General features: G+C 37.4%; 1 long non-coding RNA gene across 1 annotated transcript in view; it reads right to left on the minus strand.

The window, feature by feature from the left end:
* Positions 1 to 418: 418 nt before the first annotated feature.
* Positions 419 to 24,367, minus strand: part of LOC132682082 (uncharacterized) — a 306,131-nt gene continuing 282,182 nt past the window's right edge. The window contains exons 4-5 of the long non-coding RNA XR_009611457.3: positions 9,109 to 10,045; positions 419 to 8,076 (exon numbers count right to left, since the gene is read on the minus strand). This is a non-coding gene — a long non-coding RNA (uncharacterized LOC132682082). The remainder of the gene's footprint in view (positions 8,077 to 9,108; positions 10,046 to 24,367) is intronic.

Genomic DNA, 24,367 nt, shown 5'->3' on the forward strand with positions numbered 1-24,367 from the left:
GATACAGTCTGCATCCTCTAATCTACTGTTGGTTTCCTCTAGTAGGTTTTTCATTTCAGTATTGTATTCTTCAACTCTGATTTGATCTTTTTAGTATTTCATCCTCTTTATTGAAGGTCTCACTGAGTTCTTCTACTCTTCTTTTCAGCCCATTAAGTGTCTTTATGATCATTACTTTAAATTTTTATAAAGCATATTGCTTATCACCATTTCATTTAGTCATTTTTTGGAAGTTTTTTTCTTATTCCTGGTTTTGGAATATATATCTCTGTTGCATTTTGTCTCTTTGTGTTTTTTCTATGGATTAGGCAACAAAATAATTCTCCTAAATTTATTTTTCTTTTTTTTAAATATGAAATTTATTGTCAAATTGGCTTCCATACAACACCCAGTGCTCATCCCAAAAGATGCCCTCTTCAATGCCCATCACCTACCTCCCCTCCCTCCCACCCCCCATCAACCCTCAGTTTGTTCTCAGTTTTTAAGAGTCTCTTCTACTTTGGCTCTTTCCCACTCTAACCTCTTTTTTTTTTTCCTTCCCCTCCCCCTAATTCTCCTAAATTTAAAGGAATGGTCTTGTGTTTGGCCATTTCCCATGTAGACTGTGTATGTTTAGTGACTTTTCCTTGCTGGCTGGAGTTGTGGCTGGCTGCAGTTGTGGGCTGCAGGTCTTGGAGACTTACAGATAATGGGCACCATGTCAGGACAGCTAAAGCTGAATTCAATGCAGGCTATGGTGTCCCAGGGTTCTATGTATTGAGGGCATCTTAGCAGGACAGATGAAGCTGAAATAAGTGCAAACTGGGGTGTCCTAGGGTGCTCTGTGGAGGAGGTGCCTTGACAGCATAGCTGATGCTGAGGCAGTGTGTGGGCTGGGAGGTTCCTGAACATTCTGTGTTGAGGGTTCCCTGGCAGTATAGTTGAACCTAAAGTGGGTGCTACCTGGGGGGGACCCAGTGGTCTGCAGAGGGTGGGTATAGCTGAAGTGGGTATAAACTAGGGGTATAGATGGCTCTCCACACAGTCGCCCTTAAAGGGTGACTGGAGCCAACATGGGCACAAGTCGGAAGGTCCTGGGGCACTCTGCACTCTGTGCAACTAAAACTAACATGGGTACAGTCTGGTATGAACTGTGGGCTCTCAACACAAAATGTGCCCTGGCAAGAGAGCTCAAATAGTTGCTAGCCAGGTTGTTCTTGGTATCTCTCCTCTGAGGGTGACATGGAGGGACAGGTCAAGCTGTACTGGGCACAAGCCATGGTATCCTAAGGTGCTCAGTGCAGGGAGTGCCTGCTGTGGTGGCCACACAGGGCATGTCAAAGCAGGAATACTGGACCCAAAACATGTCAGGTGGGAGGTTCCAGAGTGCTGTGCATAATGGGTGCCTTAGCAAGCCATCGGAAGTCAAAGTGATGTGGGCCTGGAACGTTCCACTATGCTTTGCACCTGTGTCACCTTGGCACAAAGGCTGGGGCTGTAGTGAACACTAATTAAGGGTGTCCTGGTGTGTACCACCCTGTGGACACCTGGATAAGATGGTTGAGACTGTTATGGGTTAGGGGTCTAGGGCTCACTGAGGCAGCCGTCCAGTTCAGATACCCAGCCTGTACATTAGTCTCTACTTCCAATGTGAGGGAAGGTGGGGAGCACAGACCATGTCGGTCAGCCCCTTCTACCCAGAAAGCTTTCCAGGAGCTCCTCTGCCTCTTCGGCAGTTGGGTTCTTTTATATGTTAGTTGTTCTTTTAAACCAAGACCTTTTAAAGGAAAAAAAAAAGAAAGCAAAAAAAAAAGTGTTTTTTTTTTCTGTGCCACAGAGTAACCAGGGCTGGTGTGGGTTTATAGACCCAGACAGAGCTCACTTAGGCAGCAAGCTCTTTCTGGTATCTGGATCCCCCCATGTGCTTTTAGGGTGGAGGGGGAATGTAAACCCTGTTTTTCTCCAGTCCTTCTGACCCAGAGAGCGTTCCTACAGTTCCTCCAACATTTGGCAGAGTTATGGTGCTGGCTCTTTTATAAGTTAATTGCTATTTTAAACCATGGCTGTTTTTCTGTGCCCAAGGACAGAGGAATCTATTCCCTATCCCTCAGCACTACACCCCCCAGCCCCCGCATCCCATTGTGATTCACAGAGATATATGCCATCCACTTTGTGGTCCTTGAGTCAAGAGACCAAGCAAGGAAAAGAGTGAGTGATAGATAGCTAGGGGTGATAGACTGTGATTGTCATAAGGAGATAGAACTGCTGCCACACAGTAGGGACAGATATCTGACACCCAGGTGATCCACTGATGTATGTCCAAATACTCCTTGCCCAGCATTAACAGTAAATAGACTGTTACAGCAACCATGTCATGAGACAGGTATGGTCAGAGGCTCATACCTCTCAGGGATAAAGGTCTGTGTCACCCTACTGGGTATGTCACCTAGGAGAGGTGAGGTCGTAGCCGAACAAAGGAAAGGGGAATAAGTAAGAGAGGTGGAGAGTATCAGTACAGCCTGAATCTAGCTGCAGCAGCAGGAGATTAAGTTTTTCTGAGTACCCACTCCTTCTAAGTTTTCTCAGAGAAAGAGATGTACCAGAATCATAGAGGAACAGTTCTCAGATGGGGTGACCTTATTATATACAAAACAAGTGGATATGAGAAGCGTAAGAAGGAGGCTTTAGCGGATGCTGTAGTATGCTACCCAGACTCTATCTTCAGAATCAATGTTCATGTTGCCAGCTATTAAAAGTATTGACAGCTGATGGCTCACAGCTGAGTTCAGTAATTGTTATCAATTCAAGGTAGCAAGTGGCCTTACCCAAGATTACATCCCCTCTTTCAGAGCAGTCCACATCCAATGGCTAGTTGATGTAGGGGACATAGGCCTTGTCCCCTTGCCTTATGTGAAGTCTGAATGGCCATCCCGATTCCAAAGCTCTCCATGGGGTCACCTAAGGTCTCTATTGCAGCTCAGCTGCCACTGTGCCCAATTCTGTTCCCACCCATCCCTAGTGGACCTTCCTGGGAGCACTCTTCAACAAACTTCTTACAGAAACATTTCCACTCAGAGTTCTTTCCCAGGGAATCCACCATAAGTCAGCAAATATATGTGGTGACAATTCATGTGGCACTCTGTTTTTACAGGAAATGAGGGGATAACAATTTCTACTTCATCACATTGTTGTAAGAAGTCAAGAAGCAAAATTAGTGAAAGAGCTGTGCAAACTTTAAGATGCAGTATAAGTTGAACATGGCATTATAATAATTAGTATCTGTGCCTGGGTGGCTCATTTGGTTAAGCATCTGATTCCTGATTTCGACACAGGTCATGATCTCACGGTTCATGGGATGGAGCCCTACATTGGGCTCCACACTGGGCATGGAGCCTGCTTAAGATTCTCTCACCCTGTCTTAGAAAATAAAATAATAGTAATAAGTATAATTAGTACTTCTTGGTCTCAGGATGTCTTCACCAAAAAGAGATTAGTGGTCTTGCCATGCTTGTCCTCAAGAAAGAAATTTTTAACATAACATTAGGGAATACCTTGTAGCCTGACATTCTGACCTTGGCCTCTAGCTCCAGACAAACCTTTATCTCTATTTTATTGAATAAAGATACTAGTGATTGTAGACTATGACATAATGCTTTTTATGTCTGAAACATTTTATGTTAGAATTAATGAAAGAGCTACTTTAAATTTTATTAGCCATGGATTTTTGTCACGGATCACTTCTATGTCTATGTTGTATAAAGAAATTGGTTAAGGTATTTCTAAAACTTGTTGACATGTAGAATCTGACTCTTCTGAAACATGTTAGAGTCATGAATGTCCGTGGTTTTCTACACCATATCATCCAGTGATCCTCAGTCTATTGACAGCATGAACAGTGCTGCATTTTGTAAGAAAATTCACAGAGAACAAAAGACACACGGTTTCCAGTTCTGCAGAGCTAGCTTACTTTTAATTTAAAAGTTAACTTAAAAGTGTTGGGAATGATGCTAAATCTGTCTGATATGCCTCCTTTCTCACCACCTCCACAACTATTTGCTTCATGGGAGTTAAAAATCCCACTATCCCGTCTGGGATTTTCTTCCCTAAACTTGGCACCCATTCTGCAAGTTTTCAGCCTGGCACTGTTGATGTTTATGACCAGACAATGAAAACTGTCATAAGATTCCATCAATTTGAAGATGCAGCATGATGTCTAAGAAAATAAAATGTAAAATAACGTTTGCCTCAGAATCAATGAAATAGAATAATCTCCCTAAAGCTGTTTCCTTTCATCTTATGTAAAAAGATAATGGTACCTGCCTCATATGTATGTTGTAAGGGCTAAATAAGATAGAGAGGGTGGTTAGCAAGTCTGGAATATAGTGAGCATTTAATAAGTGATATTTGCTATTACTGTTGTTAAAAAGTATTAGTTAACTTCAGCTGAAAGATGCTTGTCCATCAGTACCATGTATTGGTAAACTGATGATGAATAGCTGAAAATTGTTACCTAATGACTGATTTTTATCTCTCTTATGAGTTCTTGGGATCTGCTTTCTCTAATTTGGCTTCATCCCTAATATAACACTCTTCCCCTACCAGTCCTGAAATTCTTACCATTCTAAGGAAAACAAAATAAAGGGACTGAGTCTAGAAGACCAACACACAGAGAGGTGCCCACCAGAGCTCTCTCATTAGCTAATAAGATCAATATTCTCCTAGAGGATTAAGGGAAATTCAAAATAAGAACATGTGTTTTTCTGAGAGCTGAATTTAAATTTCTGTACCATTACACATAAAATTTTCATATCAAAGATAGAGACTTGAAGAATGTTCAAATCATCATATTACATGACCCCATTATTGATTTAAAAAATATAGTTGTGGGGGTACCCCACAACTGACAGTGTGGCTCAGTCAATTGAGCATCTGACTCTTGATTTCGGCTCAGGTCATGATCTGATGGTTTGTGGAATCAGGTACTGCGTTGGGCTCCACACTGACAGCAGGGAGCCTGCTTGGGATTCTCTCCCTACCTCTCTGCCCTCTCTCTCTCAAAATGAATAAAAAATATAGTTACCAAATATGTATGTGTTCCAAAGAGGAGGAGAAAAAGCTCTTGCCATCACTGTTTCAACTCTATACCTACCTCCATGACCAGTGATATTCCTATTATTTACAGAAGCCAGAAAATTGTGGGTTTTATTCTGTCTGATTATAACTCCAAAGCCTCTTTCTTCCTTAGACATTTCCTATCCTTTGTGTCAAAGATTGTAAAGCTTCCAGCAATCATTTTTATATACCTCAATTTTACAAATAATCAGGGCTACATATCAGGAAATACAAACACTAAGAAATACCATCTCTTTCCAGATTCAGAACAAAGCACATACAAAATCCAAATTTTATATTTCACAAATAGGATTTTGTAGATGGTCATACATATGAAACACTACATGGGATATCAGATTCATTTGCCATATACAGGATGACACCTGTTGTCAATTAGATGCACAAGATTTCATGTCCTAGTCATATATATGAGCTGTGATCACAAAATTCTGAGACAGATTCCATAAAACATACATGAAAATAGGAACATACGTGCACCAATATGAATATATTTACATTAGCTTGGATCCAAATTCCACGTTTGCTTATTACCAAAATGGCATAAGACATATTGTGAGAGTTGCTTCCTCTCCCTAATCCTGTCACCTATCATAGAACCATGTAACATCTTCCTATTGTCATATTCTGTTCTATTTCTGCACACAATTAAAAAGGAAGGAAGTCATGAGTTGGAATGTGTCAGAAGTAGTTTGGTTAATACTTGATATTTACCAAATCTGTAATATTAGAGACCCTGTAAAAGGCCCAATCAGTGCCTAACTGGTACTGGAAATAGCCTACAAAGTCAGTGATACTGACTCCATGACATTCATTTTATGCTCAAAAAATGACTTTGTCTGAATAAATTCCACATGCAGTGTGAGGGCCTGGCTGGTGGAGCAGGCTCAAGCTTACAGAACCAGCTCTGCAAATAGGCCTCTCAAGAAATTGGCTCACCAGTAACAGATGGCTAAAATTGGTCTGAAGGGCTGGCCTTTAAATACCCAGAGAGAGAAAATGAAACTTGAATTACCCAGTTAGTCTCAAAGAAAAAGGGGAAAAAACTGTGAATTATGATATTACTCATAGAAAAGCACATTAGCCAGGAGGGTGACCCAGAAGAGGTGCAGTCCTAAAACATGGAGAGCACAATTCGCTCTCCTTCCTGAGAAGGAAAAGGGTCATTTTAAAGGCAGATGCTGCTACTGCAGCCAGATGGAGATTAGCATGCTAGATGGAAAAGGGGGAAATCAAGCAGAGCTTTACTGGAATTTGAAATTACTTCTATTACAAAGTGCCCATTTCTCTCACTGGCCCTGACTTATACAGGTCTGATCCATTCATTTACATTCAGATTTAGAAACTTAAATTTGGATGAGGTCACCAAAAGAGAGCTATAAGGAAATGGGACCACCTTATTGCAATTCTCTAAAAATTAAACAAAAATGATAATATTTGAAGAATGTAAACCATTTTTTCAGAGTGCTTTGGCCATAAAGGATATCATTTTGTCCCCGTGAGTTGTTGCTTAAAAGCATGTTACTCATATACTACTACCTGTAATCCTTGAAAGTGATTCTCTTTAAGACAAGCTTTATTTTAAAGAAACACTCTTCATCTCCCTGGATATCCATAAAGAAGAGTTTTACCCAAGTTTGCACTTTCCCAGCCTTATCTGTCTGTGTGAAGAGTTAATGATAGGTATTCTTTCTCTCAGTGTCTCCACAGGGCTTCATTATGTTGTTCTCAGCATCAGGGAAGTGAGGCACAGTCTGCAGTAATTAATAGTTCCACACCCAGGGCTAGATAAAGGGTCACAATTCTTGGTGGCTCCATTGTCTTGACGCTTGTTGTCTTGCGTGTCCAATATCTGAACAAAGGTTTCAAATGTATTGGAAAGAAATGCAGCAGGAATGCAGCAGGTCCATTTTGGTTATTTTGTATAGTTGATAAAGCCCTCCCACCACCTAAGTGGAAAGTCAGGGGAGAAGCTTGACAGCTTTCAGATTCCACAGGAAGTGCTGATTCTGCATCCGTTAGTACTGCAGATGCACAGAAGGAGGAAAACCCCATCTTGCCCTGTACAACTTGGAAGGGCATTTGAAATGTCATTGGGAGAAAATGCTTAGAGAAACAAACTAACCAAAGAACACCTCTCAGAAAGCCCAGCACTCTTTACAAAGAAAGGGGCTAACAACAAGTCCTAAGGGCTCCAGAGACCTGGCAGACAACATACACAGGGGATGTGGACTGGCCATGATACAGTTAAGAGGGTTGGGGATAGTGGCAAATGGAGATCCCATGCTCTATTGAGAGGGGACCTCTATTTGGCCAAGCCAATAGTTGCCATCAATAGCGTTATGGATATTCTGCCTTTTTCAGAGATGCCAGACATGAAAAGGTGTGTGTGTGTTGACAATGAATCCAGACAATATTGCACAGGCCAAATAAAAATATCTGTGCCCCAACCTAGCCTATCAGCCTCTAGTTTGTAACCACAGGAGTTTCTAAAAAGATATGTATACAAAAGATAGATTATAGTAGGAAAGAAAAATACAAACAGTTGCTATCATAGTTAGATATGTCATCTATCTCTCCAGGCTCACGAAGATGGGCATATTTATTGAGATATTTGCTAGCTGCCATATCAGGTGAGGCTTGAAATCTTTGTGACTTAACACAATGAAATGACATAAAATAAAAACAACACAATTATTTCTTGCTCACCTTACAGTTCAATTTGGTGTTCTGTGTGTGGCAGGGAGGGTGCTCTCTAGTAGACATCTTTTGGAAGGCCTGCTGTGTTCACCACATGATTGTCTAGGTTGCCCTGAGGAGAAGGGCTGAGAGCTTGTCTCCATTCAACCAGTCAGAAAGGGAAGAGGGATTGATCTTGAAAGGAAGTTTCTATAGGCCACTCATAGAAGTGATATACATTACTTCCATCCATTTTCCATTGGCCAGAATTAAGTCCCACGACTCCACCTAAATGCAAGTATAATGGATAGATCTCAAAAAATAAAGAGGAAACTGGTTTGAAGAATATATATCTGCCACTACTAATAGCAAACTGGGTTTTCTCTCTCTCTCATCCCTATTTGTTGCTGTGAACCTTCGCTCAGAATATTACCCACTTCTGGGAGTTTTATCTTTCCATAATTGCAAATAATTACCTAAATTATCGAAGTCTATTGTGCTCTGACATCCCTTCCTTCACATTCATGATTATGATTTAAAACTTCCTAAGAATATTCAGGCTTCCTTTGCTCCAAACCATGGCATTCTGACTCCATCAGCTTTTCCAGTCCTGGGACATGTGTAACAAGCAGATGGTACCTCATGGTCACCCTAGCACAATGTCAATTCAGGTGTTCTGGGCTTACTCATGAATACCTCATTAACCTGAGGCTGATTTTTCACTACAGCTGGAAGCCTTAGAGGTAGAAGCTTTAGGCAATTCATCCCATGGCATTGTCTTCTGCTCTGTGGTCCTCCACTTTATCCACACAGAGTGACAGCAATTATCTTCCAGAGTTGATACTATAGGAATCTGCCTAGAACCATGGCTTCTTAAGACTGAGACACCCTGAACGCCCCATTGCTAGGACTGTTGGGCTCATAGCTGCTCCCTTCTCCAGCAATCACCCTCACCAAAGGAAGGTGCCTCACCCCAAATTAAACCCCCTCTCTGTAGTATGCATAAATGACTGATTATGCAATATGCAGAGTGCAAGGGCCCAGCCCCTTTGCCTCAATCTGGGAGGCTCTAGCAGGAAAACTATCCCAGCTCTAGAGCCTCCCCATAGGCTCAGACAAGGACTTCAAGGCAACTTCATTACAGCCCAATTTCTCCTGCTGCCCAATCCTACCTCCATTACCCCCTCACAGGAGTGTTTCTGAAAGCACTTTTCAGCAAACCTCCTGCAATCCAAATTCAGAGTTCTTTACCAGGGAACCTGACCTAAGGCAAAAGATGATACAAAATGAGGATTCAGCATGAATGTGACAATACCTTACCTTGACAATATTTGATTCCTCTTGTCATTTGGTTCAATTCATATAAATATGAATCAATGGGTAAATGTGTGTGTGTACAATGTACTGATCATTTTGTATAGCAAGGCACCATTCTAAATGCTTTTCTTATACTCCTTTAATATTCAAAACAACACTATGAATGTGGTGCTATTATTATCCCTATTTCTGAATAAGGAAACTGAGTTAATTACCCATATCATGAAGCAATAATTGAAAGAGCCAGGATTTAAACCTGACCCAAAAGACTCACACAAGCATGTAAAAACACTGCGGGGCCAGAATAAGGGCCAAGTGAGTGTGCTGCTTTGTGGGGCAGCATCACAGCTTCTGGGTGATTAAAAAGTTCTGTACATGTCTTTATTTCTGCTTTGTCCTCTAGATTCCCAAAGGAGTCCTGATGCAGACAGGCAAAGCTTTCCATTAATGTAAAATTATGCATTTCACTTCTGAAGCCAGTACCACTAATCCTATCTCCCTTGCTGACATTTGGTTTATGAATTGTTATGCTGGGTGATGCTTGCTCCTGGGACATAAGAAAAAGTCTCTGGGGGCTTCTAGGAAAGCATTTGTTGATAATAAAAAGACATAAATGAAGAAAAGGAGTCTTTTCATCTGGATGTTGTTTTGTGATATGATATGGCAACCAGAACAACAAGGAGCCCCCTGTGATCATAAGGGATGACAGCTTCAGTATAAAACCCAACAGGCTAAAGGGAGCAGAGAGTCAAGGTAGAAAGAATGTCGACCTCTGGCATCTTGTTTAGATGGTAACTTAACTGATTACAGATTCATCATTACCTGAAGACTTAATCTTATGTGAAATAATAAAGTTATGTATTGTTTTAGTCGGAATCCATGTTGGAGATGGAAGGGTTGCTGTAGCCAAAAATATTCTAACTGTAGAAACCCTGTAAGGCTTAAATAAGAATATTTGAGGATTAATAAAATGAACAAATATCAAAAAATATACAATAATAAATACATGACAATAAATGAGTTGGGAATGAAAACTAATAGAAAAAGGTCAAATATCACAGTACTAAAGAATGCAATGAATTTTGCAAATCTTTATAGAATATTGAAACTGCCCCATCACAAAATTAAATTGCATAGTAGAAAGTAATTTATTTCCAAGATCCTTTTATCATTTGCATATCTTTATAATCTTGATCCTTCAAGAAATATCCTGCTTAAATTTACAGAACATGTTTTGTGTACCAATAGTTTTATATTTATTGTCTCACTTGTTATTGTTTGCCCCACTTTTTAAAAGAGATCACTGTGGCTTAGAGAGGCCATAGTTGGGTGGATAGACTCTTCAATTTACTGGTAACAGAAACCCAACTTGAACACAAGAAGACTGACTTAAAATAGATTCCCTTATCTCAAAGAAAGAAATTGTCCTGCACAGGAGATGTGAATACAAAGTACTCATACTATCCAATGCAATTATAAATAAAGATTACCAAAGGAAACTTTAGAAGTAGTGGAGAGGGAACAATCACCCTGGATCTTCACATCTATTCATTAAGTAGGGTATAAATGATCTGCATGCACCAAGGTGAAAGTTCCAGTACTGAGGAGGCTTGCTCCCATAATGCTCTGTATGGTCATAGCGCCAGTGGTCATGGAACATCTATGTGACTACGTAACATTGGAAGATTGGGGTCACAGAAATGGCCTTGTTAGAAAGCAAGAGACTCTGAGTTCAGATGGGAATGCTCTCCTGTTATGGTAACTCAACCCTTCTAAGCCAGCTTTCAGCTATGCAATTAAAATGGGGGATAAATGCATATCCAGAGCCATCCAGGTTTAATGTCTTGGCAGAAATGTGGGTGGGTATTGAGAATAAACTAAGAGTGGGTCTTTAGTCTATCCATCATCTCTTGTTACTCTCTCTGGGCCTAGTTTATAACAAATGTGTACCTTTTACATCTCCATCCACAACGGCAAAAAACATGGCTGCCTACAGCTCCTGAGTATACATGTTATGGTCCAGCCATCTGGAGAAAGACTAAACCTACTGCAAATATCTGAAAGAAGACAAACAAACTTATGGGCCAGGATAGCATTTATTGATCCTGTGAACTATGGTAAGGAAATTGGGTCATATCAAATGTATATGGGGCATCTGTTACAATCTTGTGAATAGGTGCTAGACAAATAATCCAATATGCTTCTACTACAGAGAGACTGAATAATTTGCCAGTGGTAAATGTTAGAACCCAGGTTTGAAATTCAGTCTTATAACTCAAAGCTCTGTGATATTCACTAGTGTTAAAAGATGAATGAACTGAACTTGGAAACAGCCCACCAAATTATTCATATGCCCTTCTGGGTGTTTATAAATCCTCAGAAATATTTGCCTTTTGAAGTTTTTTAGTCAAGACGTTATCTATACTTGCTTCAAAAACTAAAACTTTCAAAGTGCTGAAAGGAAAAAACCTACAACAAGAATACTCCACACAGCAAGATTATCATTCAGATTTGAAAGAGATAAAAAATGTTTCCAAAAAATAAAGAAGTTATCATCACTAAAAGAAATTCCTTTAACATTTCTTGTAAGTCAATTTAAGTGGAAAATAGACATAATTAGACATAAGAAATCTATGAATAAAAATATATAAAATGACAACGTATACATAAAATGTGAAGAAGGGAGTAAAAAGGGAAGAAAAAGGGAAAAAGAAGATTATTTTCCCTTTTCCAGTTTTCTTTTTATAAGAATGTATTTGAACTTAAAATACCATAAATTAATATGGAAATTTTTTTACTTAAGATGTTATTTATGAATGTCTTGGTAACCACAAATCAAAAACCTGAGATAAACACACACAAAAATTAAAAAACCCAAACAAAACACAATAGATACTCATCAATCACAAAGAGAACAAGAGAAGTAACAAAGAAGAACTACAAAAGCAACCAGAAAACAAATTTTAAAAACGGCAATAAGTGTGTACCTATAAATAATTACTTTAAATGGCCTGAATGTTCCAATCAAAAGACAGAATGGCAGAATAGATAACATCCATATATATGGTACCTACAGGATATTCACCACAGATCTAAAGACTTAAGGCCTAAAGACACATACACACACATTTACATGCATGCGCACACGCACACACAAAGGATGTGTTTCCTGAAATCCATTGAATTCTGCTTAATACATCAACTAAAACTTGAATGCACAATAGTTGTCCAGCTAATGAGTTTTCTGGTGAATCACAAAGAGTTTCAAGCAGGCTCATGTTCCTTTCTAACTACCAGTCTTGGATTCGTAAAATGAAGGAATTACTCTTTCTTATTCCTTAGTTCCTTGCCATTCAGAGTTCTGTACATTGTTATAGATTAGAGCTTCGTACCTTAGATTTGAAAAGTATTTTTATACACTACCTCTTTAATATAGAAGGCAGAGATGATCATCCTAAGAAGTGAGTTACTGGTATTTTTCTGCAAAACTGTTACATGTTGGAACAATCTGTTACACCTCTATTTATAGAAATAAACTTTGCAGATAAAGCAAAAAAGGAAAAAGAAAAAAAAGTGAACAGATGAAGAAACAATGACCATGCAAATGGAAGCAAAAAATAAACTGGTATAGCAATACTTAGACAAAAGAGACTTTAAAACAAAGACTGTATATAATAAGAGACAAGGAAGAGCATTACATAATAATACAGGGACCAATCCAACAAAAAGATATAACAATCATAAATGTCTATGCACCCAACATTAGAGCAACTAAACATATAAAGCAAATACTAATTGACATAAAGAGAGAAATTGATGGAAATACAATAGAAGGAGACTTTAACAATCAACTTATATCAATGGAGAGATCATCCAGACAGAAAACCAATAAGAAAACAATGTCTTTGGCACATTGGAACAGATGGACATAACCAATATACATAGAGCATTGTACTTCAAAAACAATAAAATACACACTTTTTTCCAGTGTACATTTAACATTTTCCAGGATAGATCACACATCAGGCCATAAAACAAGCCTCATAAATTTAAGAGTATTGAAATCAGACCATGCATTTTTTGTACCACAAAAATGGAAAAAGGAAAATGACAAATACATGAGACATAAATAACATAATCCTAAACAACCAATGGAGTCAATGAAGCAATCAAAGAATAAATTTAAAAAAAAATGGAGGCAAATGAAAACTAAAGGGCAACAGCCCCAAATCTCTAGAACATGGCAAAAGCATTTCTAAGAAAGAATATAGCAACACAAGCCAAACTCAAGAAATGAAACTTGAACAAAGCCCAAGAAGAGTAGAAGGAAGGAAATGATAAATTATGTAGAAATTTTAAAAACAAATATAAAAAAATTAATGAAACCAAGAGCTGGTTCTTTAAAAAGATTTTTAAAAATTCTTACCCAGACTCATTGAGAAAAAAAGGACCCAAATAAATAAAATCAGAAATGAGTGAGAAATAACTGATACCATAAAAATACAAAGGATTATAAAATAACATTATGAAAAATTATATGCTCACAAACTGAACAAAATAGAAGAAATGGATAAATTCCTAGAAACCTACAGTTTTACAAAACTGAACCAGGAAGAAATAGAAAACCCGAAAAGACTGATTACAAGTAAGAAAATTTAATTGGCAATCAAAAACTAACAAAAAAATAAAAATCCAGGACCAGATGGAGTCACAGGTGAATTCTACATTTAAAGAACAGTTAATACCTATTCTCCTCAAACTATGACAAATAAGAAAACTTCCAAATACATTATATGAGGCAAGCTTACTCTGATACCAAAATCAGACAAAGACACCACACATACATACACACACACAAACTACAGACCAATATTCCAGATAAACATAGTGCAAAAAAACTCAAGAAAATATTATCAAACCACATAAAACATTACATTAAAAAGATCATTCATCACAATCAAGTGGCATTTATTCCTGGGGTGCAAGGATGGTTCAATATGCCCATATCAAACAACATCATACACCACATCAACAAAATGAAAGATAAAAATCATATGTATCTTAACACTTGCAAAAAAGCATTTGACAAGATTCAACATCCATTCATAATAAAACCTCTCAACAAAATGGGGTTAAAGGGAACATATCTTCATAATAAAGGCTATATATGAAAAAAAAGAAAACAGCAAACATCATAGTTAATGGTAAAAAACCAAGAACTTTCCCTCTAAGGTCCAGAATGTGACAAATATGTCCACTCTCACCACTTTTATTCAACGTAGTATTGGAAGTCCTAGACACAGAAGAAAAAGCAACACAAGACATCCACATCAGTAAAAAAGAAGATACACTGTCACTATTTGCAGCTGACATGGTATTATACATAGAAAATCCTGAAGACTTTGCCAAAAAAATACTAAAAGAATTCAGAGGATGCATAATTCATACACAGAAATTGGTAGCATTTCTATACACTAATAATGAAGTTGAGAAAGAGAAAGACAATACCATTTACAGTTGCACCAAAAACAATAAAATACCTAGGAATAAAATGAGGGGTAAGATCTGTACTTTAAAAACCATAAAACACTGATGAAAGAAATTGAAGATGACACAAACAAATGGAAAGATATTCCATGTTCATGGATTAGAATTAATATTGTGAAAATGTCCATATTATCCAAAGCAATCTACAGATTCAACGCAATCACTATCAAAATACAACAGCATGTTTTATAACACTAAAACAAATCACACTAAAATTTGTACGGAACAGAAGCCACAAAATAGCCAAAGCAATCCTGAGAAAGGAGACTAAATCTGGATCTATCACAATTCCAGATTTCAAAATACACTACAAAGCTACTGTAATCAAAAAATATGATACTGGCACAAAAACAGACACATCAATGGAATAGAATGGAGACCCTAGAAATGAACCCACATTTATATGGTCAATATATGACAAAGGAAGCAAGAATATATAATGGCTGAGTAATATTCCATTAGGGATAAACACCTCTTTTTTTTAACCAATTAACCCACCAAAGGACACATAGGTTGCTTCCTTAATTTGGCTATTATAAATAAAGCTGTAATAAACAGAAGTCTGCATATATCTTTTCCAATTTATTTGCTGTTGGTAAATTCCCAATAGTGAAATTACTGGATCATATGTTAATTCTAGTTTTAATTTTTTGAGGACATCCATTATGTATTCCACAGTGGCTGTATCAATTTGCATCCCCATCAGCAATTCTCGAAGGCTCCCTTTTCTCTACCACCCCCCGCCCCACCAGTGTTTGTTGTTTCTTTTTTTTTTGATGATAGTTATTTTGACAGATGTGAGATGATATCTCCTTGTGGTTTTTATGTGCATTCCCTTGATGATTAATGATAAGCATCTTTTCAAGTGTTTGTTGGTCATCGGTATGGTTTTGGAAAAATGGCTATTCAGGTCCTCTGCCCAATTTTTTTATCTTATTTCCTTTGTTGGTGTTGAGTCCTGTAAGTTCTTCATGTATTTTGGGTATTAACTCCTTATTGTATATATCATTTGTAAATATCTTCTCCCATCCAATAGTTGGCCTTTTCATTTGTTGATGGTTTCCTTTGATGTGTAAAACCTTTTTATTTTGGTACAGTCCCACTACATTATTTTTCCTTTTGTTTCTCTTGTCTAAGACATATCTAGAAAAATGTGGATCCAAAATCAACACCCAATAAACAAGTAATCCAGTGAAGAAATGGGCAAAAGGCATGAATAGACACTTCTCCAAAGTAGACATCCAGATGGCCAACCGACACATGAAAAAATGCTCAACATCACTCATCATCAGGGAAATACAAATCAAAACCACAATGAGATCCCACCTCACACCTGTCAGAATGGCTAACATTAACAATTCAGTAACAAGAGATGTTGGCGAGGATGTGGAGAAAGAGGAATCCTCTTGCACTCCTGGTGGGAATGCAAACTGGCACAGCCATTCTGGAAAACAGTATGGAGATTCCTCAAAAAATTAAAAATACAGTTACCCTATGACACAGCAATTGCACTGCTAGGTGTTTTTCCGACAGATACCAAAATGCTGATTTGAAGGGGCACATGCACCCCCATGTTTTTAGCAGTAATATCAACAATAGACAAATTATGGAAAGAGCCCAAGTGTCCATCGACTGACAAATGGATAAAGAAGATGTGGTATATATGTACAATGGAATACTTGGTAATGAAAAAGAATGACGTCTTGCCATTTGCAACAACGTGGATAAAATTAGAGTGTATTATGCTAAGCAAAATAAGTAAGAGAAAGATAAATATCATGATTTCACTCATATGTGGAATTTGAGAAACGCAACAGATGTACATAGGAGAAGGGAAGCAAAAATAAGATAACAGAGAGGGAGGAAAACCAGAAGACACTCTGAGGGTTGTTGGAGGGGAGGTGCGTGGGGGAATGGAACAAATGGGTGATGGGCATTAAGGAGGGCACTTGTTGGGATGAGCACTGGATTGTATATGTAAGTGATGAATCACTAATTTCTACTCCTGAAACCATTATTACACTATATTTTAACTAACTTGGATTTAAATAAAATTTTTAAAAAAGCAGAAAGAAAATTGTGGGTAGGCCAATGTAAAAAAAAATACAGCCTAGGCTTTATTCTAGGAGTTTTATGGTTTCAGGTATCCCATTTAGGTCTTTAATCCATTTTGTTTATTTTTTTATATGGTGTTAGAAAGTAGTCCAGTGTTCCCAGAACTGATTTATTGAAGAGACTGTCTTTTCCCCATTGTATATTCTTGGCAATTTTTTTGATGAATTAATGGACTTTATAACCATAGCTTTACTTATGAGCTCTATTCCATTCAATTGACCTATGTGTCTGTTTTTTTCCTAGTACCATACTATCTTAATTATTACAGCTTTGTATTGTATCTTGACATCTAGGATTGATTCCTCAAACCGTGATTGCTTTGGCTACTGGGGATGCTATTTTTCCAAAAAATTTTTAGATTATTTGTTCCAGTCTTGTGAAAAATGTTGTGGGTAATTTGATAATGATCTCACTGAATCTGTAGAAGGCTTTGGGTGGTAGGGACATTTTAACAATATTAACCCTTCCAATCCACGAACATCTATTTCCTTTCCAGTTGTTTTGTCATCTCCAATGAGTTTCATTGATGTTTTATACTTTTCAGAGTACAGGTCTTTCACCTCCTTGGTCTTATTTATTCTTGGTATTTTATTCTTCTTGGTACAATTTAAAATGGAATTATTTTTTAATTTCTCTATTATTTCATTATTAGTATGTCAAAATACAACAGTTTTCTGTATATTAATTTTGTACACTGCAACGTTACTAAATTCATTTATCACTTCTATTAGTTTTTTGGTGGTCTTAAAGGTTTTCGATATATAATAGCATGTCATCTGATAATAGTGACAGTTTTAATTCTTTCATAGCATTTTGGATACCTTTTGTTTTTCTTGTCTAATTGTTGCGGCCAAGACTTCCAGTACTATGTTGAATGAAAGTGGTGACAGTGGACATCCTTATCTTATTCTTATTTTAATATTTATTTTGAGAGAGAGAGAGAAAGCATGAGCAGGGGAGACAGAGAAGCCCCAGCAGGTTCCACACTGTCAGTGCAGAGCCCGACTTGGGGCTCCGTCCCACAAACCATGAAACCAAGAGTCAGACACTTACCCAACTGAGCCACCCAGGCACCTCATTTTATTCTTGACCTGAGAAGAAAAGCTGTCAGTTTTTCACCATTGACTATGATTTTAGCTATGGGTTTTTCATATACTGCCTTTATTATGTTGAGGTATGTTCCATGTACAACTAATTGTTGAGAACTTTTATCATAAATGAATGTTACCATAAATGATTTTCCTGCATCTGTTGAAAGAATTATATGATTTTTATCCTTAAGTTTATTAATGTGATATATTAATTGATTTGACAATATTCAACCAGTATTTCATCTCTGGAATTAATCTCACTTGATTGTATGAATGATTTCTTTAAAATATTATATGAGGTTTACTAATATTTTGTTGAAAATTTTTGCATCTATGTTCATCACAAATATTGTTTTATAATTTTCTTTTTTGTACTGTCTTTGGTTTGGTATCGGGTTAATGCTGCCCTCATAGAATGAATTTAGAAGCTTTACTTCCTCTTCTATTTTTTGTAATAGTTTGAGGAGAATAATTATTAACTCTACTTTAAATGTTTGCGGGTATTCATCTCTGAAGCAACCTAGCCCTGGACTTTTGTTTGTTGGGACAAATTAAATTGAATTGAATTGATTTAGTATTTATTAGCCTGTTCAAATTTTCTGTTTCTTCACGATTCAGTTTTAAAAGGTTATAGTTCTAGGAATTTGTCCATTTCTTCTTGAATGCCCAATTTGTTGGCATATAACTTTTTAATAATATTCCTATAATCCTCTGTATTTTTATGGTACTATCTGTTGTTTCTCCTACTTCATTATGATTTTGAGTACTCTTTTTTTCTTAATGAGTGTGGATAAAGATTTATCAATTTTATCTTTTCAAAGAACTAGCTCCTGGTTTCATTGATCTATTGGGATTTTTTTGGTTTGTTTGTTTTTTTGTTTAGTCTCTGTTTTATTTCTGCCCTTATCTTTATTATTTTCTTTTATCTATTAGCTCCGGGCTTTGTTCTTTTTCTAACTCCTTCAGTTGTAAGGCTTTGTTGTTTATTTGAGATTTTTCTTATTTCTTGAAGTAGGTCTGTACTATTATAAACTTTCCTTTTACACCTATTTGTCTGAATTCCAAAGAGTTTGGACCATTCTGTTTACATTTTCATTTATCTCCAAGTATTTTTTGATTTCTTCAATTTCTTGGTTTATCCATTCATTATTTAGTAACATATTATTTAGCCTCCATGTATTTGTGTTCTTCCCCAGATTGTTTTTCTTGTAATTAGTTTCATGTGCCTACTGGCCATCTGGATGTCTTCTTTAGAGAAGTGTCTATTCATGTTTTCTGACCATTTCTTCAACTGATGAGTGGATAAAGAAATTGTGGTTTATATACACAATGGAATACTACGTGGCAATGAGAAAGAATGAAATGTGGCCTTTTGTAGTAATGTGGATGGAACTGGAGAGTGTGATGCTAAGTGAAATAAGTCATACAGAGAAAGACAGATACCATATGTTTTCACTCTTATGTGGATCCTAAGAAGCTTAACAGAAGACCATGGGGGAGGGGAAGGAAAGAAAAAAAAAAATTAGGGAGGGAGCCAAACCATAAGAAACTCTTAAAAACTGAGAACAAACTGAGGGTTGATGGGGGATGGGAGGGAGGAGAGGGTTGGTGATGGGTATTGAGGAGGGCACCTGTTGGGATAAGCACTGGGTGTTGTATGGAAACCAATTTGACAATAAATTTCATATTTAGAAAGAAAGAAAGAAAGAAAGAAGATATACAAAAAAATTAAAAAATTTTTAAAAATTAGTTTCATACTTTTGTAGTCACAGAAAATGCTTGATAAGAAATTTAAGACTGAAATCATAAGGCTTCTGTTGTGGCCTAAAATGCAATCTATCCTAGAGAATGTTCCATATGCACTTGAAAAGAATGTGTATTCTGTTTTGGCTGGAATGTTCTGCATATATCTGTTGGGTCCATCTGGTCCAATGTGTCATTCAAAGCCACTGTTTCCTTATTGATCTTCTGCCTGGATAATCAACCCATTGATGTAAGTTGGGTCTTTCAGTTTCCTGCTATAATTGTATTACTGTCTATTTCTCCCTTTCGGTCCATTAATAATCACTTTATATATTTAGGTGGTTCCATGTTGGGTGCATAGGTATTTATAGTTGTTATATGCTCTTGTTCAATTGTTCCCTTTATCATTATGTAGTGCCCTTATTTTTTATCTCTTTCTACAGTCTTTGTTTTAAGGTCTATTTTGTCTGGTATAAGTATTGTCATCACAGCTTTTTGTTCTTTTTGGTCTCCATTTGCATGGTATATGTATTTTCCTCTCTTCACTTTCAGTAAACATGTGTTTTAGGACAACAGTGAGTCTCCTGTAGGTAGCTTATAGATGGGTCTTATTTTTTATCCATTCATTAACCTTATGTATTTTGATTGGAACATTTAGTTCATTTACATTTAAATGGTGATTAATAGGTATGTATTTATTGCCATTTTGTTACTTGTTTTCTGGTTGTTGTAGTTCTTCTCTGTTTCTTTCTTGTTCTCTTGCTCTCTTCCTTTGTGGTTTGATGACTTTCTTTAGTGTTGTGCTTGGATCCCTTTCTCTTTATTTTTTTGTATCTGTTATAGGTTTTTGATGTGTGGTTACAATTAAGTTGATATATAACAGTTTATGTGTAGCAGTCTATATTAAGTTGATGGTCAATTAACTTTAAACACATTCTAAAAGCATGAAATTTTTTATCTCCCCAAGTACCATTTTATGTATATGAAGTCATACTTTATACCTTTTGTGTATCCCTTGACTATTTTTTGTAGATATAATTTATTTAACTGCTTTTGTGCTTTCACTGCTTTTTGTGTTTTATAAGTGATTAATTTACCATTTTTATTATATATTTACCTGTGAAATTTTCCTTTTAATAATTTTCTTACCTTTAGTTTTAGACTTTTCTTTCCACTCAAAGAATTCCCTTTAATACTCTAACAAGGCTGCCTTAGAATGGTGATGCACTCCCTTAGCTTTTTTTTGTCTGGGAAACTCTCCTTCTATTGTGAATGATAACCTTGCTGAGAAGAGCATTCTTAGTTGCAGGGTTTTTCCTCTCAGCACTTTGAATACATCACACCACTTCTTTCAGGCCTCCAAAGTTGCTGCTAAAAAAATCAGGTGATAGCCATCTAGAGTTTCTCTTGTATGTAACTCTTTTCCTTTTTCTTACTGTCTTAAAATTCCTCTCTGTATCATTACTGTTTGTCATTTAATTGTGTCTTAGTGTGGACATCCTTGGATTAATTTTCTTAGGGACTCTCTATGCTTCCTGGATCAGGATGTCTTTTTCTTTCCTGAGATTAGAGACGGTTTTTGCCCCTTCTCTCCCTCTCTTCTTCTGGGATTCCTATAATATGAACATTATTATTTGATGATGTTGCTGGGTTCCCTTATTGTTTATAATTCTTTGGTCTTTTGCTGTTTAGCTTGGTTACTTTCCATTATTCTGTCTTCCTGATCATTGCCCTGTTCTGCCTCCTCTAATCTGTTATTGATTCCCTCCAGTGTATTTTTTACGTTTATTTATTTTGAGATATAGAGAGTGCAAGCAAGGGAGGGGCAAAGAGAGAGAAGCCCATGTAGGCTCTGTGCTGTCAGTGGGGAGTGGATTATTGAAAATAAATTCAAAGCATACAGAGACAATATAATCAACAAGATTTAACCAATAAACACAGGGATCACAGGAGATCATACAACTTGCACAATTATCAAATTCTCCTATTTTTCAAGTAATGATTAAATGCTAATAAAAATGGTAGGAACGGCATTTCTGCAAACCATTTGTTCAACAATTTCAATGTGCATTGCTAGCTAGTATCCCACATAAACACAAAAAAGTTAAGGTACTTATTTCAACAAATCTTCACAGAGACTGATTTTCAGTGTTTTAAAAATATTTGCAGGACTTTTAGGAAGATGCAGAGTAGGAGGACCCTAAGCTCACCTTGACCCATGGACACACAAAGATAACAGCTATATCAGTACAATTTACCCAGAAAACAACGTGAAGACTGGCCAAACAGACTTAACACAGTAAATCATAGAGAGGAGGCCACACTGGAAAGGGTAGGAGGGACAGAAACATGATAGAGCACCCAACACAAACACTAACCACAAACAGAAGGGATACCACAAGTACAGAGAAGCAAGAGGAACAGACCCCACACCAGGGACATGAGTTCCAAACTTTGGTTTTGAAAACTGGTAAGACTTACCTTTGTGAGTTTTTTTACAATCAGTGGGGCTTCATTTCTGGTATTTTAAAAATCAGTGGGCTTAGTTCTGGGAGAGCTGGGGTATAAGGAGGAAATGGAGTCTCTACCCGTAAAGAGCCAGCAAGACACAGCATACAAGTGGCAGTTTAAAAAGCACCTGGGTATAAACAAAGGAGATTTATTTACTAATCTTAGAATATGCATTGGAGGTGTTGGATCTTTAGGAGACTTCTCCAAGACCAAAAGAGCTGGAAGTACCCATTCCGACCCCACCCTCCAAACAGTCTAGATAGCTGAACACTTGTGGGAATCAGCGTAACACTCCCCACCTATCTTGCTAGCACCATATGCCCTACCCCATCCAACCCCCATCAGGCCAAGGTGGCTCCCCTGCTCTGACATCCCATGCAAACAACTCTGGCAGGGAACAGCACCACTCCAAAGTGACTTCTGCCCTGGGGAAAGGGGAAAATAACCACACACACAGTAGTGTACCCCCAGTCTCAGCAGTCAAACCTTATAGCTGGCAACATACAGCGCCCTGCCTATCAGTGTGCCCAGCAAGGACAGCTTCTCGGGGAACAAGGTAGGGAGAGCACCCTGCAGTTTGGTGTGACTGAAGCCCCAGCAGAGAGATTCAGGGCAGGCATTTGGTCTGACTGCTGACAAGGCCCATCTATAAGCACCTCAAACAGGCCCCAAGTAGCACAGGGACCAAACCCTGCCCAGCATGCCCACAACAGGTAAAGTGGGCTATTTCAGCTGACTATATTGAAAGCAATCCAGGCTTAGCCATACAAGTAAGGTACGTGCAGCCCACTTAGGAGATACCCCTGAAGCATCTGGTTCTGGTGAACAGGAAACTTTGTGCTATAGGACACCACAGGACCTCTTCTTCATAAGACCACTACTTTCAAGATCAGATGTAGCCGGCTTTCTTAATAGAAACAGTTCGACAAAGAGGAGACAAGAATATGTTCCAAATGAAAGAACAGAACAAGGGTACAGAAAAAGAGCTAAGATAAGCAATAAGCCTGATAGAGAATTCAAAGTAATAGTCATAAAGATGTTTATTGGACTTGAGAGTGGAGAATCTCAGTGACACCTTCATCAAAGACATAGGAAATATTAAAAAGAGCCAATCAGAGATGAAGAACTCAATAACTGAAATAAAAATATGATAGAATCCATAGCAGAACATATCAGTGACCTAGAAGACAGCGTAATGGAAAGTAACCAAGCTAAGCAACAAAAAGTCCAAAGAATAATTAAAAACAAGAATTTCTTGATAAATGAAATTGAAGATGACAAAAACAAATGGAAAGATACCCCATGATCATGAATTGGAAGAACAAATGTTGTTAAAATGTCTATACCACCCAAAGAAATCTACAGGTTTAATGTAATCCCTATCAAAATACCATCAGCATTTTTCACAGAGCTAGAACAAATAATCCTAAAATTTGTATGAAACCAAAAAAAGACCCTGAGTAGCCAAAGCAATCTTGAAAAAGGAGAACAAAACTGGAGGCATCATCAAAACAATATGGTACTGGCACAAAAATAGACACATAGATCAATGGAACACAATAGAAAGCCCAGAAATAAAGCCATGCTTATATGGTCAATTAATCTATGATAAAGGAGGCAAGATTACACAATGAGAGAGTCTTTTCAACAAATGGTGCTGGGAAAACTGGACTGCTTTCTTACCCTACACACAAAAATAAACTCAAAGACTTAAATGTGAGACTTGAAACCAAAAAATCCTGGAGGAAAACATATGCAATAAGTATTTTGACGTGGCCTTAACAACATTTTTTTTAACATTTATTTATTTTTGAGACAGAGACAGAGCATGAACGGGGGAGGGGCAGAGAGAGAGGGAGACACAGAATCCAAAACAGGCTCCAGGCCCTGAGCCAACAGCCCAGAGCCCCACCCGGGGCTCGAACTCACAGACCGCGAGATGGTGACCTGAGTTGAAGTCGGACGCTTAACCGACTGAGCCACACAGGTGCCCCATCATTTTTTAGATATGTCTACTCAGGCAAGGGAAACCAAAGAAAAAATAAACAACTAACACTACAAAATAAGAAGATTTTTGCAAAGGAAACCAACAAAATATCAAGGAAACCTGAATGGGCAAAGATATTGCAGGTGATAAATTCGATAAAGGGTTAATATTCAAAATATGTAAAGAACTTATATAATTCAACATCAAAAAAATAATAATCTGATTAAAATGGGCAGAGGACCTGAGTAGACATTTTAAAAAAAAAAAG

Source organism: Panthera onca, chromosome A1 (genome assembly GCF_046562875.1).
Source record: "Panthera onca isolate mPanOnc1 chromosome A1, mPanOnc1 haplotype 2, whole genome shotgun sequence".
Classification (NCBI taxonomy): domain Eukaryota; kingdom Metazoa; phylum Chordata; class Mammalia; order Carnivora; family Felidae; genus Panthera; species Panthera onca.